The sequence below is a fragment of the Heterodontus francisci genome, chromosome 4 (genome assembly GCF_036365525.1).
Source record: "Heterodontus francisci isolate sHetFra1 chromosome 4, sHetFra1.hap1, whole genome shotgun sequence".
NCBI lineage: Eukaryota > Metazoa > Chordata > Chondrichthyes > Heterodontiformes > Heterodontidae > Heterodontus > Heterodontus francisci.
The window spans coordinates 148,114,329-148,132,889 of NC_090374.1; the positions used below are offsets into that span (position 1 = coordinate 148,114,329).

The 18,561-nt window shown below is 42.1% G+C and overlaps 1 protein-coding gene across 5 annotated transcripts in view; it reads right to left on the reverse strand.

Annotated features, from left to right (window-relative positions):
* The window catches only part of LOC137369292 (E3 ubiquitin-protein ligase RNF38), a 213,352-nt gene that overhangs the window by 138,093 nt on the left and 56,698 nt on the right, over window positions 1-18,561 (reverse strand). The window contains exon 1 of one of the 5 annotated variants that reach the window (XM_068030303.1): window positions 4,570-4,719. The exons of 3 other annotated variants lie outside the window; for them this stretch is intronic. The gene's annotated coding sequence lies outside the window, so the exon portion shown is untranslated. Of the gene's footprint in view, window positions 1-4,270; window positions 4,340-4,569; window positions 4,720-18,561 lie in introns of those variants that run through there. One more of the 5 variants, XM_068030305.1, reaches the window with a different exon arrangement.

The following is an 18,561-nucleotide window of genomic DNA, read 5'->3' on the forward strand; positions in this document are numbered from 1 at the left end:
CTAGTATAGGTAGGTGGTAGGGAAATATAGGGACAGGTGGGGATGTGGTAGGAATATGGGATTAGTGTAGGATTAGTATAAAATGGGTGGTTGATGGTCGGCACAGACTCGGTGGGCCGAAGGGCCTGTTTCAGTGCTGTATCTCTAAACATGTAGGGAAAAACAGCCTGCTCCGAAACTATTTTATGTATAGTTAATGGTGCAGTTGTGGCTCAGATTATGCGGTAGGAACAACAATTAGGCTATCAGACCTCACCATTATTATAGAGCAAATTGGACAGCAACTTCTAGCGCCCACACATGCGCAGTTAAACATGGAAATCAGGAAGTTGTTGTCCGATTTGCCCTGCTCCCCCACAGCTTTTCTACACTGGTACATCACTCAAGACATTCAAACACATGAAGGGCGAGAAATTGCAGAACCCATTAGGCCTCCTCCTGAGGTCCCCATTAGGTCTCCTCCTGATGTCCCCAGCATCACAGATGCCAGTCTCCACCCAATCCAATTCACTCCATGTGTTATCAAGAAACGGCTGAAGACATTGGATACTGCAAACGCTATGGGTCCTGATAACATCCCGGCTGTAGTCCTGAAGACTTGTGCTCCGGAACTAGCCGCACCCCTAGCCAAGCTGTTCCAATACAGCTACAGCAGTGGCATCCACCCGACAATATGAAGAATTCCCCAGGTATGTCCTATCCACAAAAAGCAGGATAAATACAATCCGACCAATTACCGCCCCATCAATCTACTCTCAGCAAAGTGATGGAAGATGTCGTTGACAGTGCTTTCAAGCGCCACTTAAAAAAGTAAGAGCCTGCTCACCGATTCTCAGTTTGATTACTGCCAGGGCCACTCTACTCCAGACCTCATTACAGCCTTGATCCAAACATGGGACAAAAGAGCTGAGTTCAAGAGGTAAGGTGAGAGTGATTGCCCTGGATATCAAAGCAGAATTTGACCAAGTGTGACATCGAAGAGCCCGAGCCAAACTGAAGTCAATGGGAATCAAGGGGAAAACTCTCCACTGGTCGGAGTCATATCTAGCACAAAGGAAGTTGGTTGTGGTTGTTGGAGGCCACTTATCTCAACCATCGCTGCAGGAGATTCACAGGATAGTGTCCTAGGCACAAACATCTTCAGCTGCTTCATCAATGACCTTCTCTCCATCATAAGGTCAGAAGTGGGGATGTTCGCTGATGATTGTACATTGTTCAGTACCATTCGCAACTCCTCAGATACTGAAGCAGTCCGTATCCATATGCAGCAAGACCTGGACAGCATTCAGGCTTGGGCTGAGAAGTGGCAAGTAACATTTGTACCACACAGGTGCCAGGCAATGACCATCTCAAACAAGAGAATCTAACCATCACCGCTTGACATTCAACGGCATTACCATGCTGAATCCCACCAACATTATCCTGATGGTTACCATTGACCCGAAACTCAACTGGAGCAGCCACATGAATACTGTGGCTACAAGAACAGGTGAGAGACTGGGAATTCTGCATCGAGTAACTCACCTCCTGACTCCCCAAACCTGTCCACCACCTACAAGGCACAAGTCAGGAGTATGATGGAATACTCTCCCCTTGTCTGGATGGGTGCAACACTCAGGCAGCTCGACACCATCCAGGACTAAGCAGCCCGCTTGATCTTGTGGCAACAGTGTGTACCATATACAAGATGTACTGCAGCAACTCACCATGCCTCCTTCGACAACACCTTCCAAACCTGCATCCTCTTCCACCTCGGACAAGGGCAGCAGATGCATGGGAACACCACCGCCTGCAAGTTCCCCTCCAAGTAACACACTATCCTGACTTGGAAATATATTGCCATTCCTTCACTGTCACTGAATCAAAATCCTGGAACACCCTAACAGCACTGTGGGTATAACTGTACCAGATCAACTGCAGCCGTTCACGAAAGCAGCTCACCACCACCTTCTCAACGGAAATTAGGGATGGGCAATAAATGCTGGCCTTGCCCACATTCCATTGAAGAATTAAAAAAAATAACCACCAACAGGCCAGAAAGGTTAAGGCTTGTCCATTTAGGTGCAAGTGAATTTTTAATGCTATGTTAAGTATTAATTACTGCCAAACAACCTCTCTAGTAAAGTTAATTTTAAGTTCAAGTGTGGAGCTTCATTCCTTCAGATTTTAATTACTGCAGAAGATTTTTAAAATGTTGAAATCATTTCTTTTAAAACTTTTTTCTGTCTCATCTCTCTCAATCCCATCCTTGTTTCCCTCTCTATTTCACTTTCTGTATATGATTATACATTGATTTGAATATTCTAGTTGACACTTTCTGATTTAGACTCTGCATGCTTCATTAAGCAGTCTTCAATCTGACCAGTTTAAGACAGACTCTTTTCCTTTCCCTGTACACAGGTCACAGACCCCAACGACATGCTATTTCACACTTCCAATGACCACAGGTTGCTGCACAAAAGCCCACAAAATGTCTGAGCAGCTGTAAGCATAATGAACAGTGAGCGTCGTTCGTTCGCTGTCGAAATTCCGGGCCAATATCTTCTGCTGTAATGTGGCATTAATTTTATCTCAAAAGGGGGAATGGTCATTGTAATCTGTTAAAATGTCTGGGAATGTATTATTATTAGTAACAATATTATCTGAGAACCAGCAGGAATTAACGAGCCTGATGGTGACGGATGTTTTTGCGACTGGAGCGCTGTTTCCAGTGGTGTTCCTCAGGGCTCAGTAGTGGGTCGCCTGCTTCTTGAGGTATGCATTAATGATTTGGACATAAACATAGTGGGCATGATCAAGAACTTTGCAGATGACACAAAGATTGGCCATGTGGTAGATAGCAAGGATAACTGTAGGCTGCAGGAAGATATCGATAGACTGGTCAGGTGGGCAGAAAATTGGCAAATGAAATTTAGCCCGGAGATGTGCAGGGTGATGCATTTGGGGAGGTCAAACAAGGCAAAGGAATACACGATAATGGGAGAATACAGAGAGGTGTAGAGGAAATGAGGGACCTTAGAGCGAATGTCCCCAAATCCGTGAAGGTAGCAGGACAGGTCGATAAGGTGGTAAAGGCGGCATATGGAGTCCTTTCCTTTATTAGCCAAGGTATAGAATATAAGAGCGGGGAGGTTATACTGGAACTGTATGAATCTTTGGTTAGGCCATGCCTTGAGTACTGTGTGCAGTTCTGGTCACCTCTTACAGAAACGATGTAATTGCACGAGAGGGTACAGAGGAGATTTACAAGAATGTTACCTGGGCTGGAAAAATTGGACAGGCTGGGGTTATTCTTCTTGGAACAGAGAAGGCTGCGGGGATATTTGATTGAAATGTACAAAATTGTGAGGGGCCTGGATAGAGTGGATGTGGAGGGCCTATTTACCTTAGCAGAGAGGTCAGCGACTAGGGGGCATAGATTTGCACCTCAAATGCCGTAACCTGAAGGGCTATGGACCAAATGCTGGAAGGTGGGTTTAGACTCGGTGACTCATTTTTCAGCCGGCAGAGACATGATGGGCCAAGTGGCCTCTTTCTATGCCTTAAACCTTCTATAATTCGATGTATTCTGTGATGTAAGCACAATCATATGCCTATACTTTTAGAATCCTAGGGAGTTTCTACTATTGTATTGCTGCTTTAAAGGGCTGGGACAGAATACAGATGTACAATTTTTCATTAGATACTATTTCAGGTCAGATTAAAGTAACATGGAATATTTACAATTAATATGAGTTGCAGTTACACTATTTATCAGTCAATACTAAGAGCAGAAACAAACTATTTTCCTCCCCCTAAAATTATTTTAAACCATTCACCCTCGTAATAGTTACACAATTATGGCAAACATAAGCAAGGGATGCAGATTGCGTAAAATTATGCAGCCAAAGCAAAACAGGGACTTCAGAGTAATTTAATGCACCGTGTAAGATAAGCAAACAGGAAATTCGCAACTGCTGATTGCATTCACTCCACGCTAACTTCACAACCTCCATTAATGAGCAGAATGAACAGGACGTAAACCTGCTGCCACTCCCCATCAACCACACGTGAGGCTCATCCGGGACACCAAGAGAAGCCAGAGTGAGGGGGAAGGGGGCGGGACTCCCTCCGTCGCCCCTCACTCCAACAAACAGGTCGCCGCCGGCCTCCAGTCGTTGCGGATTCTTTTGTCTGCGCGCGCGAAGCCCCCTCGCACCCCCTGGAACATTCCACACCGGAACCGTTAGCAACTTTTAAAATTAAAAGCACGCGCAAACAATCAAATCACCTCGGGGCGGAGTGGATACCGACCGACGCGGCTTCCATTTCGAAATAATTGTCGATCAACCCCTCCGTATGCAAATTGTGAAGGAGCTAAAAAATTTAAAAGGGCAGCAAAGCCCAGGCCTGCGTGGGACAGTAAACTCGATTTATTTTATTTTTTTTTAATTATGAAGCTGTTTGGAACAGACATGCGAGTCCGTTAGCAATGATGCGGCATCCGAAAGGAGGGAGGGAGACAGATAAGCTGAGTGAGTGAAGCAGGTTTGGTTTTCATTCTGTCGCGGGGGGGGGTGGGTTCCGTACCTATTGCATACAAGTTATTGGCGTTGAGGTCGCTCGCCTCTCCTCTTCCTGAGCTCCCGCATCCTACTCGAACCGGGCAGTAACCACAGTCGCTGCCGCTTGGATCGCTCCAACCTTCCAAGAACTCCTCCACCCCCACCCACTCCGCACACACGTCACATAATGGACTCGCCCACCGAGGACGGCCAGAGGTAAGAGAAGGCGACCAGAAAGAAGTTACATTTGCAGAGCGCCTTTCCCCACCTCAGCAGGTTCCAAGGTATTTTACAGCCAATTAACAAACAACGATGAGATCTCCTTCAGTTAGGGACATCTTTTATGTCCACCTGCGTAGCAAACACAGCCTCACTTTAACATCTCATCTGCACTCGCACAGCACTGGAGTGGGACTTGAACCTACAACCTTCCGTCTCTGGAGCAAGGGAGTGACAAGTGACACAGCTGCCTAGACAAGGGGAAGCAAAGCAGAAGTCAGGTGCCCAGGGCAAACAGCAGACTGCAGCTGCTTTGCCACTATTCAAAGGTGTTTGAATTCCAGGTACTTTTATGCATTGCTTCCCTGGCTGATACAACATCCTGCATAGAATGTACAATACAGAAGTCACCCAGTCAGCCCAACTGGACTATACCAGCATTTATGCTCCACACAAGCCTCTTCACCTCACTGCCCCCTTTCTTCATCTAACCTACTAGCATTCCTTTCCTTCCTTTCTCATGTGCTTATCAAGCTTTCCCTTATTTGCATCTATGCTATTTGCCTATAATATATGCAGAGGAGCTGTCACATTTCAAACCGTGCTGCACTCACCTCAATCACATTGGTGAGTGTGAACTGGCAGAGCGAGAGATATGAAGGCAGAGGGGATGCTGTTAAACCCCTACCCCTTTAAAAAATAAATACCTAATGATAGTATTCTTTTGGGCCTCCTTATCTCGAGAGACAATGGATACGCGCCTGGAGGTGGTCAGTAATAATAGTATAAGAATATATATATATATGATAGCTGTTCTTTATCTCTTCAATTCTGCAAACAAGAGACTGGGCCTGTCGTTGAATGTTGCCAAAACAATGCTCATAACCCATTCCGGAGTTCCGAAGGGTCACTGACCCAAAACGTTAACTCTGCTTCCCTTTCCACAGATGCTGCCAGACCTGCTGAGTGGTTCCAGCATTTCTTGTTTTTGTTTCAGATTTCCAGCATCCGCAGTATTTTGCTTTTATTACTCCTATCAACCCACATCTGGTCAGCCAAATATTCCACCTCCCATATATGCTGAAGAGGAGACTTTGCAATATGATAAGCACTTCCCACAGCTTGGCAGCCAACTCTCTCAAAAGGCCACCATTGACAAGGAGATTCAACATCGGATCAAGTGCACCAGCTCAGCCTTCTACAAACTTCTACAAGCGAGTGTTTAACAAGGACTTCCTCGTGTACAGAGCAGTTGTTGTCACCATGCTCCTATACTACAGCGAGACCTGGACTGTGTATCTGTGACACATAAAAGCGCTAGAGAAATTCCATCAGCAATGCCTCTACCACATCCCCCAGTTTCAATGGGAGGACCGAACAAATGCTAGTGTCCTTCTTGAAGCCAGCTCCACAAGCATTCAGACAAAACTCCCGCAAAACCAACTTTGATGGACTGGACATGGTGTCTGGATGGCTGAAAACTGTCTACCCCACCAGGTCCCATTTTCTGTTCTCAAATGGCCAGCGTTCCCTGGGGGGGCAAAGAAAATGCTTTAAAGACACACTGAAGCTCCGTTTGAAGCATGGCAGCATTGACATTGATGACTGGGAGGAGTTTGCTCAAAATAGCAACAACTTGTCCATCAAGCTGCATCATACTTTGAGTCCATATGCCTTGATGAGGCAGAGCAGCAGCAGGGAAGGAAAGAAAAGGAAGCAAATTCTGCACTCCAGATTCCACTATCTTGTGGGACGTCCTGCCCCATGTGCTCAAAGCTCTGCGGGTCGAGAATCGGCCTGTTCAGTTACCTGAAGACCCATGGCAGAAACTAGTGACCTTGAGTAGACGTAATCCTCGAATCAAGGGACAGCCGATGACAATCAAGCTTTCCCTTAATCGTATCTATGCTATTTGCCTATAATATGCAGAGGAGCTGTCATATTCAAACAGTGCTGCACTCACCTCAAACACACTGGTGAGGGTGAACTGGCAGGGCAAAAGAGATGAAGGTGGAGGAGATACTGTTGAACCCCTGTCCCTTTAAAAAAATAAAGTATCTAATGATAGTAAAGCTGTCTGCTCTCCCAGTCTTTGCATATTGAACCCTACAGCACAAATCTCCTGGCCATGTAATTTTTTTTTTAAAACTGCTTGTAGTACAGCCAATCCTGCTGACTTTATAAGCTATTTTGTGTTTTCTTTTTAAGTCCTTGCTCCCCACCATTGTTCTGAAGGCTGAAGTATAGTTCTGTGGGAGCCAGCAGTAGTCTGGAACAAATCACTATTTTCCACTTGCGACACTAGCTGGAATACTCTTGGAAAGCATCATGCAAAAGTGTAATTTTGTCCAACCCCCACGATAGCCATGCAGTTTTCAGGGGTCTCTGGATGGCTGCATTTCTAGAGCAGGGTAGTGGAAGATTATAATAACTCCCTTACTGCCTTGGTGGAGACGAGGTAATTGAACACAAACCTATGAGCATTGGTTCAGTACCAGACCTAAATGTGCTTTTATCAACTGATGAGGGGTCTGTTCTGTGTTCTTCATCTCAGTTTACCAAGTTGTGAGTAGTTGGCCTGTACTGCCAAACAGCTAGACATCAATCTCTGAAATTAAGTAACTACTTGCCAACCATGACACTTCTGTACAACACAGGATGCAACCAAATGCTTTGCAATTGCATCAAAAAGCTCTTCAGACATTGTAGAAGTAACCCACTTTTTAAACTGTTGGTGATGTTATCCATGAGCTATTTTCTGTAATTTACCAATTCCAGATGTGTATCCTTTAAAGCACCTGGTTGCATTGTTTTAAATCCATCACGGCAACTACCTGACAAAATACTGACTTTAAAAACAATTTAACAGAATGCAAGCTAACTGCAAATATGATTTCCTTCCCTATTTTTCAAAAGGCCTTTAAACACCACTAAACTGGTACCTTTTGGCCTTTCTGCTCAATCTAAAGCCATCAATCAAATTGAGCTTCACAACATGAATAATCTTCAGGTTTGTTTCAGTAGAAGTTTTTAAATCAAGCTCTCTTATGACAATCACTTCCTTTACAATCTCACACAGCAGCATGGTCAGGGCTCATGTCTTAGTTCTTGACAACAGGAATGGTCGTGAATTTCCTCCTGGTCCTTGGGAGACAGCAGATTTATTCAAGATGCATGGTGGAAATAGCTGCACTTTTAGTCCCTGGATGCACTATCTTCGCTCCAGTTAATTGGTAACTGGATCCACAAAATCAGTGCACTAAATATGCTGCGTTCAATTTTACACTACAGTAGGATATGTTCAGTTATATGAGGTTGATTAGAGATGAATGTGCTTGCATTTGCACTCATTCACTCAAATAGGTTAGAGACCAGCAGAGGTGGAAAATTGTGGATTTTAGACCCGTAGAAAACCAATACTGTCTCAAAAGGAGCTCTTAGTTTCCCTTGACTGAAAATCCCAGCCTGCAGCCCTGGTCAGTTATCTTACCCCATCTGCAACCCAATACTCACCTGACCTATTTTACTCTCTGGTCCTTTCTCTCCTGGCCTCTTTACATTCATCCTTATTGTCTGAGGTTTCAGCACCCCAAGCCCCTTAACCAGCTCAGAGTGAAAGGCACTGCATATATGGCAAACATGCTCCAAATCCCATATTCTATCCATAAGTAATACCATGAGAGATACTCTAGTATTGCATTAAGTCTTGTGCATAAAGCATACTTTAAATATCTCCCTGCTAGTACTGTTGCCCTTTCCTTCAAATCTGCCATCACCATTCTCCTCCAAAAAAAACCCTTGACCCCATCCATCCTTGCAAACTACCACCCAATCTCCCTTTCCTCGCCAGAGTCCTCGAACATGCCTCCCAAATTCATGCTCATCTTTCCCAAAACTATGTTTGAACACCTGCAATCAGGTTCTGCTCCTGCCACAGTACTGAAATGGCTCTTACCAAAGTCGCAAATAACATCCTATGTGACTGTGACAAAGGTTATCCCTCATCCTTCTTGACCTGCCTGCAGTCTTTCACATGGCTGATCACCCCAGCCTGCTCCAATGCCTCTCCGTTGTATGATTGCCTTAAGAGTGATGTCCCTTTAAGATCTTAGTATGCTGATGACCTAAGTACCAGGACATAGTCTTGTGAGTCAAAGCTGGAGTCACTTTAACTGTAACACCTAGAGGCAGGTCCGTCAATAGTTAGCTCTGTACTGTGTATAAGTGTTTAGCTATAAATAAATCTGTTTGAGATCTTCAACCAACTCGACTCCGTGCATCTCATTTATGTTGCATCAGACAACATAAAAAGAACTCATTACACTCTCCACCATTGTCGAGCTGGGTGGGACTGCAGTTGTTCAGATAGATGAGAATGGATAAAAAGTAGCAAAATACTGCAAATGCTGGAAATCTGAAATAAAAACAGAGTGCTGGAAATACTCAGCAAGTCAGGCAGCATCTGAGGAGAGAGCAGAGTTAACGTTTCAGGTCTGTGACCTTTCATCAGAACATTAGATGAGAACGGAACCCATCACAGCCAGAGAATCACCTGCAATGCATTCTCTTGCTCCTGCACAGTTACCTCTGGTGTCCCCCAAGGATAAATACTTGGCCCCCTCCTATTTCTCATCTAAATGCTGCCCCTCAGCGGCATCATTCGAAAACACATCAGTTTCCACAGGTATTGATGGCACCCAGCATTAACTCATCACTACCTCATTCAACCCCTCCACTGTCTCTTAATTGTCAGATTGCTTGTCCAACATCCAGTACTGGATGAGCAGAAATTTCATCCAACTAAATAGCATAGAATCGTCGCATGGTTACAGCAAAGAAGGCAGCCCTTCGGCCTGTCATGACCATGCAGGTCTCTGCAAGAGTAACTTACACCCTTGCCCCTTCCCTGTAGCCCAGAAAATTCTCTCTCTTCAGGTGCTTATCCAATTTGCTTTTGAATCTGCCTCCACCATACTCTCAGGCATTACATTCCAGATCCTAACCATTCAATGCGTGGAAGCGTTTTTCCTCATTCGTCTTGGGTTCTTTTACCATTCATCTTAAATCGGTGTCCTCTGGTTCTCAACCCTTCTGCCAAGGGAACAGTTTTTCTCTGTACCTACTGTGTCTGGATCCCTCATGATTTTGAACACGTCTATCAAATCTCTTCAATCTTCTCTTCTCCAAGAGCCCAGCTTCTCCCATCTATCCACGTAACTGGCCTGGAACCATTCTAATAAATCTTTCTACACCCTCTCTAATGCCTTCCCATCCTTCCTAAAATGTGGTGTCCAGAACTGGACACAATACTCCAGTTGAGGCAGAACCATTGTTTTATAAAGCTTCATCACCTTGTTTTTGTATGCTATGCTTTGAGTTATAAAGTCCAGGATCCTATAGGCCTTTTAACAATTTTCTCAACCTACCCTGCTACCGTCAATGATTTCTGCACATACACCATCAGGTCTCTCAGTTGCTGCACCCCCTTTAAAATTGTACCCTTTTATTTCTATTGCCTCTCCTTGTTCTTCCTAGCAAAATGCATCACTTCACACGTTTTTGCATTAAATTTCACGTGCCACATGTCCGCCCATTCCACCAGTGTGTCTTTCTGTCTTGAAGTCTATCACCATCCTCCTCACAGTTCACACTACTTCCAAGTTTTGTGTTCTCTGCAAATTTTGAAAGTGTGCCCTGTACACCCAAGTCTTGCTCATTAATATATATCAAGAAAAGCAGTGGTCCCCGTACTGACCCTGGAAAACTCCACTGTATACCTTCCTCCAATCGAAAAAAACTAATGTTCACTCCTACTCTGTTTCCTGTCACTCAGCCAACTCCATATACATATAACCAATGTACCTTTCATTCCATGGGTTTCAACTTTGCTGGCACTTTATCAAACGCCTTTTGGAAACCCATGTACACATCAACCATGTTGCCCTCATCAACCTTAAATTAACTCATCAAAAATCAAGTTAGTTAAAACAATTTGCCTTTAACAAATCTGTGCTGGATTTCCTTAATTGATCCATGCTTGTCAGAGTAACTAACTGTTAATTTCTTCTCAGATAACTGTTTCTAAAAGCTTTTTCCCACTACCGAGTAAAACTGACTGGCCTGCTGTTGCTCTGTTTATCCTTACACCCTTTTTCGAAGAAGGGTGTAATATTTGGAATTATCTAGTCCTCTGGCAACACCCCTGCGTTTGAGAATTGGAAAAGTTTGACCAGTGCCTCCGTAATTTCCACCCTTACTTTCCTCAGTAATCTCAGATGCATCTGATTTGGTCCTGGTAACCTATCAGCTTTAAGTACAGCCAGTCTTTCTAATACCTCCTCTGTCAATTTTTAAGCCTATCCAGTGTCTCAACTACCTTCTCTTTCACTATGACTTCGGCTGCATTTTATTCTTTGGTAAAAACAAATGCAAAGAACTCATCTAGGACCTCAGCCATGCCCTCTGCCTCCCTGTGTAGATCCCCTTTTTGCTCCCTAATCACCCCCATTCCTCCTCTTGCTACCCTTTTATTGTTTTATATGCCTATAGAAGACTTCTGGATTCCCTTTTGTTAGCTGCCAGTATCTTTTCAGACTCTCTCTTTGCCTCTCATTTCCTTTTTCACTTCCGCTCTGAACTTTCTACATTCAGCCTGGCATCCGTCATACGCACCTTTTTACTGCTTCATCTTGCTCTCGATCCCCTTCGTCCTCCAGGGAGCTCTGGCTTTGGTTGCTCTACCTTTCCCCTTTGTGGGAATGTACTGCAACTGTACCTGAACCACCTCCACTTTAAAGCCAGCCATTATTGGGAAGATTGAAGCCACTGTTTTCAGTCCCTGCCAAACTTTCCTCCCTAGCCACAGATTCCATCCCTCTCCCTGGCAACTGTCTGAGCCTAAACCATACTGTTTGCAACCCGAATGTCATTTTTGACCCGGAGGTGAGCTTCCAACCACATATCCGTGCCATCACTAAGACATCCCATAGCAGAGCAGAGTTTTGTACTTAAGTCTCAGTAGCACCATTCATTCAGGGTAGTCTGATGTTGAAGTTTAAATCGTGCTCCTTTACAAGAGTCTGGTTGTACTAAACAAAAAGGTACACATTTAAGAGAAACAAGGTCAGACAATTTTGAATGTGTGTTCCACATACCAAATACAGCTCAACCAGTTGTAGTAAAGCTAGTCTCTGCAGCTTATTTTACACCCATACTCACATTATCTAACTCAGTGGCTTTCTCCTTTTGGATCATATCTTTAGGCCTGTGACTTTTTCTGCACTTGATTTTTGATTATATCTTAGCTACCGAACCAAACTATCTTAAAGCAAAATTAGATCTGAATGCAGACATTTCAATCTATTGTTCATATTGTGATGTCACAATAACTGCTCCCATCACTACCACAGTGCATAGACTTAAACAAAAAAATGTTTTCTTAATGAAAAAGTAACATGAACAAAAGCCCATAATGCAAGATACTACAGGGTTGAAGAAAGTAGGAGTGAGATGCAACAAATCAAGAATTAGTAATTAGGTAATGTCAGGCTTTGGTTTTTAAATTCCAAGTCTTAATTGGTGTTTCTTGAGTTTAGTTAATAAAATTCTTAACTGGCTGGAAGTTATAGAATCACTATATTAGTACCTTTGCCCTCATTAAATTGGTAATTTATGAATTCTTTATATCTTTACATGCACTCTCTAGCTGATAACACTTGTGATAGCTAAAGTATGTGATACTTACAGAAAGTGCATACTGTTTAAGACAATAATACACATAACATGCAAGATTTGGAGTAGGTCTCCAGTAGCAATGAATCAGTTTTATAAAATGATTATTATACCAACTACCATTTCCAGGGGCACTGACTTATTGGCACTGAGGTAGCACTAAGATCTGAGAGCACTCTAAGAAGGAAGCCCAAGGTCTGGCAGTACTAGGATAAAGTCTCAGGGTTGAGCAGTCTTTTAATGACAGCTCAGAGTCTAGGAGCACTGGGAGGGGTCAGAGATACAGGAACACTGGAGAGGAAGGTATCAAACATTGGGGCAGGCTCTCAGATCACTGGGAACTAGATTTTGGAAAATAGGAGAAATTGCTGGGCTTCTCCAGCAGCACAATTAATTTATCCAGTGAGTAACTGAAATATTCAGATCATGAAGACCCTAGGTTTGAACCCTGATGTGAAGTAGCTGATCTCTGGTGGATTGCTGGTGCAAGTGTTACATTTGGTCTTAGCAGCTCAGTAAATTGTGATATCTGGGCATTTTGTAGGGAGTTCTCTAGATCCTGGAGTCAGTTTTAGGATCAGGGTACTTGGGAATGAACTCTAGGGGTTTATGAGGCCTGATTTAGAAGTGGGAAATTTGGAAGCAGGACTGCAGAAAGACTTAATCGAGCATTAGAGATAGTGTCTGGGGTTGCTGGGATCTGATAATATTGGGGGTATCATGTAAAACAGCATCCTGAGGGAGGAGACCCAGGAGAATGGATCCAAACTGCCATCAAGTGTCAATCCGTTTCTCCTCCCCAATCCATTCACAACCCTACTTTGCACCTCAGGTATCTCACCACCACTTTCCACATTGTCAAGCCATTTCTTCCTTTATGTTTCTGTCTGAAGCATTGAAGTGTATTTTGTTTCTTCTTAAAGTCAATGGATGGAAAATTATAGCTTGAGGCACTCCCAACATGCAGTAGGAACACAGAAGCAGAAAATTTCATGCACTAAGATACAGTCTTTCATAAACACGAGTTTCCATAGCGCAAGACGTAGCCTGCTCAAGCAAGTTTCTTGAAGGGTGATTGCAAGTTTTTCACTTTTTTTGCACTTTTAATGTACCTATTACAAAGTTCACAGTTCTAAAGTAGACATCATCAGGTTCAGTGTCATTGGCCACTTGCTTAAGTAAACCTCATGCCATTATGATTTGGACAGCATGTTCACTTCCCAATATCTAATTAAATAGCATGACTCCAGGGATTTTAGTAGATCTCTTACTGAATATGATGATCTTGCATGTATGTTCTCTTGTCTTTTTAGACTTTTAACTGAAAAGCGCTTGAGTGACGTGAGGCAACTGTCAGCTAACAAACTGCTTTTCTTGCACGAAATATCCAAATGCAAAAATACATTTTGCCAGTGAGGTAAATCTTTCCTCCCATTTTTTGTACCATAAAAAACTCTCAATTCCAATTAGTCTGCTGAGCCAAAATTATTACCTTGAATAAATTTGATAATGTGCCAGACAAAAGGTTACTAGGCAAGATTAGGGCTCATGGAGTTGGCGGAAACATATTAGCATGCATAGAGGATTAGTTAATGGACAGGAAGCAAAGAGTGGGGAAAAAATGGGGCATCTTCAAGTTGACAATTGGAGTGCCACAAGGATCTGTGCTGGGGCCTCAGCTATTTACAATCCCCATTTGTGAATTAGATGAAGAGACAGAGAGTAATGTATTTAAGTTTGCTGATGATACAAAGCTAGGTGGAAAAGTAAGCTGTGGGGAGGATACAGAGACGCTGTAAAGAGATACTGACAGGTTAAGTGAGTGGGAAACAAGATGGTAGATAGAGTATAATGTGAGGAGGTGTGACGTTATTCACTTTGGTCATAATGGAAAAGCAGAATTTTTTTTTTAAAAAGGTGTGAAACATTTAAATGTTGATATTGAGAGAGATTTGGTTATGCTTGTACTAGGAATGCAGAAAGTTAGCATGCAGGTGCAGCATGCAATTAGAAAGACAAATGGCATGTTGGCCCTATTGCAAAGGGATGGGAGTACAGGTATAAGGCGGTCTCGCTACAATTGTACAAGGCTTTGGGGAGATCACATCTGGAGCACAGTGTGCAGTTTTGTCTCCATATTTAAGGAAGGATATACTTGCATTGGAGGTGGTACAGTGAAGGGTCACTAGATTGGTCCCTGGGATGAGAGGGTTGTCTTATGATGAGAAGTTGAATAAACTGGGCCTATATTCTACAGAGTTTAGAATAATGAGTGGCAACCTCATTGAAACATCCAAGATTCTGAAGGGGCTCGATAGGGTAGATGCTGCGAGATTGTTTCCACTGGCCGGTGAATCTAAAACATGGGGGCACAGTCTCAGGATAAGGGGCCGATCATTTTGGACTGAGATGAGGAGAAATTATTTCACTCAAAGGATTGTGAATCTTTGAAATTCTCTACCCCAGAGGGTTGTGGATGCTCCATTGTTGAATACATTTAAGGCTGGGATAGACAGATTTTTGGTCTCTCAGGGAATCCAGGGATATAGAGAGCGGGTAGGAAGGTGGAGCTGAAGCCCAACTATCAGCCATGATTGTATTGAGTGGCGAAGCAGGCTCAACGGGCCACGTGGTCTACTCCCGCTCCTATTTTTTGTGTTGTGAAAGAAAACACACTGCCCACACTGTACTGTTTGTTCAGTCAAGCTCCCCTGCCGGTGGAGTAAAAGAAATAAAAACAGTTCTACTATCCAAGTGCAACACACTATAAAGTATGCCCAATATCTCAAAGCAGAGGCAATGGGAAGTCATTGGGTATATTATACGCACAAAATGAAAAAGGTAAACAAATTGATGTCTATAATGACTGTTCTGTTTGGTATTTTATGCCAAAAATGATCAAAATCAACATTCTAAAGTGGCCTTCATTAGGTAAATCTGACCTAGTATCAATAACAGAACTAAAAAAATCATCCAGACACAAAAAGTAAAAATTCCAATATATTAAAATACCCTTTGCTACATTGTGCTCATGCATTAGTTGGTTTTGCTGGGTAGTCTTCCATTTTTGTCGCCTGCCAATACTTTGCTGTAGGCAATGATGTCACATTATGTAAAGAGATGAGGATTCAGTACTCTTCTGAACAGGTTGTATAATTGAGATGAGGCATAGCAGATCATGGAGGTGCTGATCCAATCCCAATCTGGCCACATCATCTTTACTTCTGGACATGCATTTATAGACCCCTCCGCATATACTCCAGAATGTTAGAAAAACATGTCTTTACTCCTTCCATTTCACAAGACAGGCAGACACAAAGTTATATCATGGGTATAATGCCTCATAATCTAGTCGCCTTCTCATATTCAACTTTTGGTCAAAGTACCAGAGGGCAGCCAGTGCACATGGAACAGTACCCACCATGTCAGAAAATTGGAAAGGAGGTGTGGTGAGCTAGAGCAAGCAACAATATTTTAAATCTGTACTTGCAAGGTTTTAGTTCAATTAAATGTCAATTTATTAGATTTTCAAGAATAGTTTAATCCAAATACACATGCAAACAAAGAGACTTCTTCCACTGAACAACAAAAAAACTCTTTAAATGAAGAACAAATTGCTTGCTAATATTAGTAACCGTAATATGTAATACAGATACTGACTGAAGGCATAAAGCAAACATAGGGTTTGATCTGCTCTCTCTCTAATTTGGGGGAAATCTACTTAAATAGAGTAATGTCTCTTAATATTTGGTGCTTCTTTGAATTTTTTTTTTGATTTATAATGGCTGGGCCTGCCCGTGTCCCACTGACAGAGCACATTACACTGATGTGCTTTTTCAAGGTTTTTTCTCTATCTCCCCCAAGCCACCTGAACGGCCTCTTTCTCAAAGGCGCAAAAATATGTTTTTAGTAAAGAGAGTACGAGAAAGGGGCGACTGAATTTTTATTGTGCATTTCCTTGAATGCGGTTTTAAAACCAGTCTCAGAGGGGCCTGGAAATGAATAGCACATGATGGTATTGGAAGGGCTATAAAACAACATAAAAAGCATTTTTAAAAATTGCTCCTGTATTGCCAAATTCATCATTTCTATTCCTTACCCCCGTCAGCTTTTAACAAACAAAACTATTCTAGTTTCAAGGCAATATCAAGCATTAGTAAACCAGTGTTGTCCAATTTGTTAGCTACTAACCTGGCTAATTAGGAACCCAAATGTGGATAATCACATTTCTGATTAGTAATAAAAAAAAGTAAAACACTGTTGTTGGGCCTGTGATCTTAATACTCATTTGCATGTATGCATGTGAACTTCAATCTGTGTGTTTATTGGTAAAAGAAACAAAATGCGTAAATGATTTTGATCACTGCAAGTGCTTTACTTCTTTGGTTAGTGAATGATGTTAGATGTTTATTAAGTAAGTATACACAAAGTACATTTACCTGTATAGAGAGCGTGTATTCAAGACATTTTGTACTAAAATGAGAGCACATGGTTAAAACACTTATGTTCTTCAGCACATTCCCAGTTCTGAATGGCAGAGCTGTCTTTCCTTTCAAAAATAATCGATGCATTTCAAAATAAGTATTTCTAATAGGCTGATAATCTATGATTAGCTGCGTACTGACATTTTAAACAAATTAACAGGGAGCTGTAGATTTACAAAGGCCAGCACCAAACCCACTGGAGGCAGAATATCTACACAATGGATAAAACCTTCCCAAAAATGTACGGCAATACTGGAAAGATACTCAAACAGTAGGAACTTGGGAAATCCATTTTGTCTGGAAAAATGAATTGAACTTGTTTCAAAGAACAAAGTGAGGCAAATGCTGCAAGAAAAAACAAAGCGTTTTTTGCAGATTTGCACTCGTTTTGAAATACTGAACAGAATAATGAAATGCTAGAAAATATTTATAACAGTACAATAATGTCCAATATTAGGATAAAGTGTTTTGATTGAACCACACAATAAAACTAGCAGATGTAACACTACAAGTAGTAAAGTGAATCTTGAAATATTAATATCCTGCGCAACTAAACGCAGCATCACTGTCCCAGCTCTTCCAGGAATATATATATGGGGTGTAAAAATCTGGTTCCGTCTTTTGTTATGAAAACTGTTTAACAGGTCTCTTGTATTATCTGAATACCATAACTAGAACGTTCCTTACTGTCCCTTTACCTTTCTTAGACTGCATGCAAATGCTCATTAGTAAATAAAAAGTTGCTTTTCAGCAAGTTATACATGAGTTTTCACAGTATATTCTCAGGAGTAGACTACCTGGTACAAGTGAATTACAATCAGCACCACAGTTGGGATATATGTAGGTATCTGCTCTTCATATATCCCGCTTATTCCATATATGAAGTGAAATGGTAAGTCAGATGTAAATATATTTTATTTAATCACAACTTCCTCACAGACTGTAGGGGAGTGACTAGAATTTGATCTTCCCCCACCCCACGTGAAAGCAGTTCTATTAAAAGGCTGTGCTTCTGGCAATGAACCCTGTGATCAGAAACTCCCGAACAGTGCAAAGCCAGAATATTACCTCGTGAAGTAGATAATGCAAGCTTTAAAATGGGAGCTACATTCATGTAAGAATTCTAGAATGATTCCACCGATGACATGGTGAATTCTAACTGAATTTTATTCTGAATTATGTGATCTCTATGAAATACAAAATACAGTTAATGCAAGTAATATACCCATGGTATGATTAGCCTACTGTCCAGCTATCAGACGAATAGTTGTTATCCAGTCCTGAAAGGATGGAACTTATCCAAATTTGATAGCTCATCAATATATAATAAAATGTTAGCACAGCATTAACATTTTCTGGTTACAGGCTTGAAATTTTATAATTCATGTGAAAGCAAATAGGATGAAGACAAGCGTATTACGCCAACTTCTATAGCAAACATATTCTCCCTCTGAATCCAATATTGGATATAAAAGTCTGAATGGGATATTGGATCTAACAATTCTTGACGTGTGGCTCTCTTAGATGCTAATAATTGTAAAACCAAGCAAACGTACCATAATATGTTGTATCCAGAGGAGGGC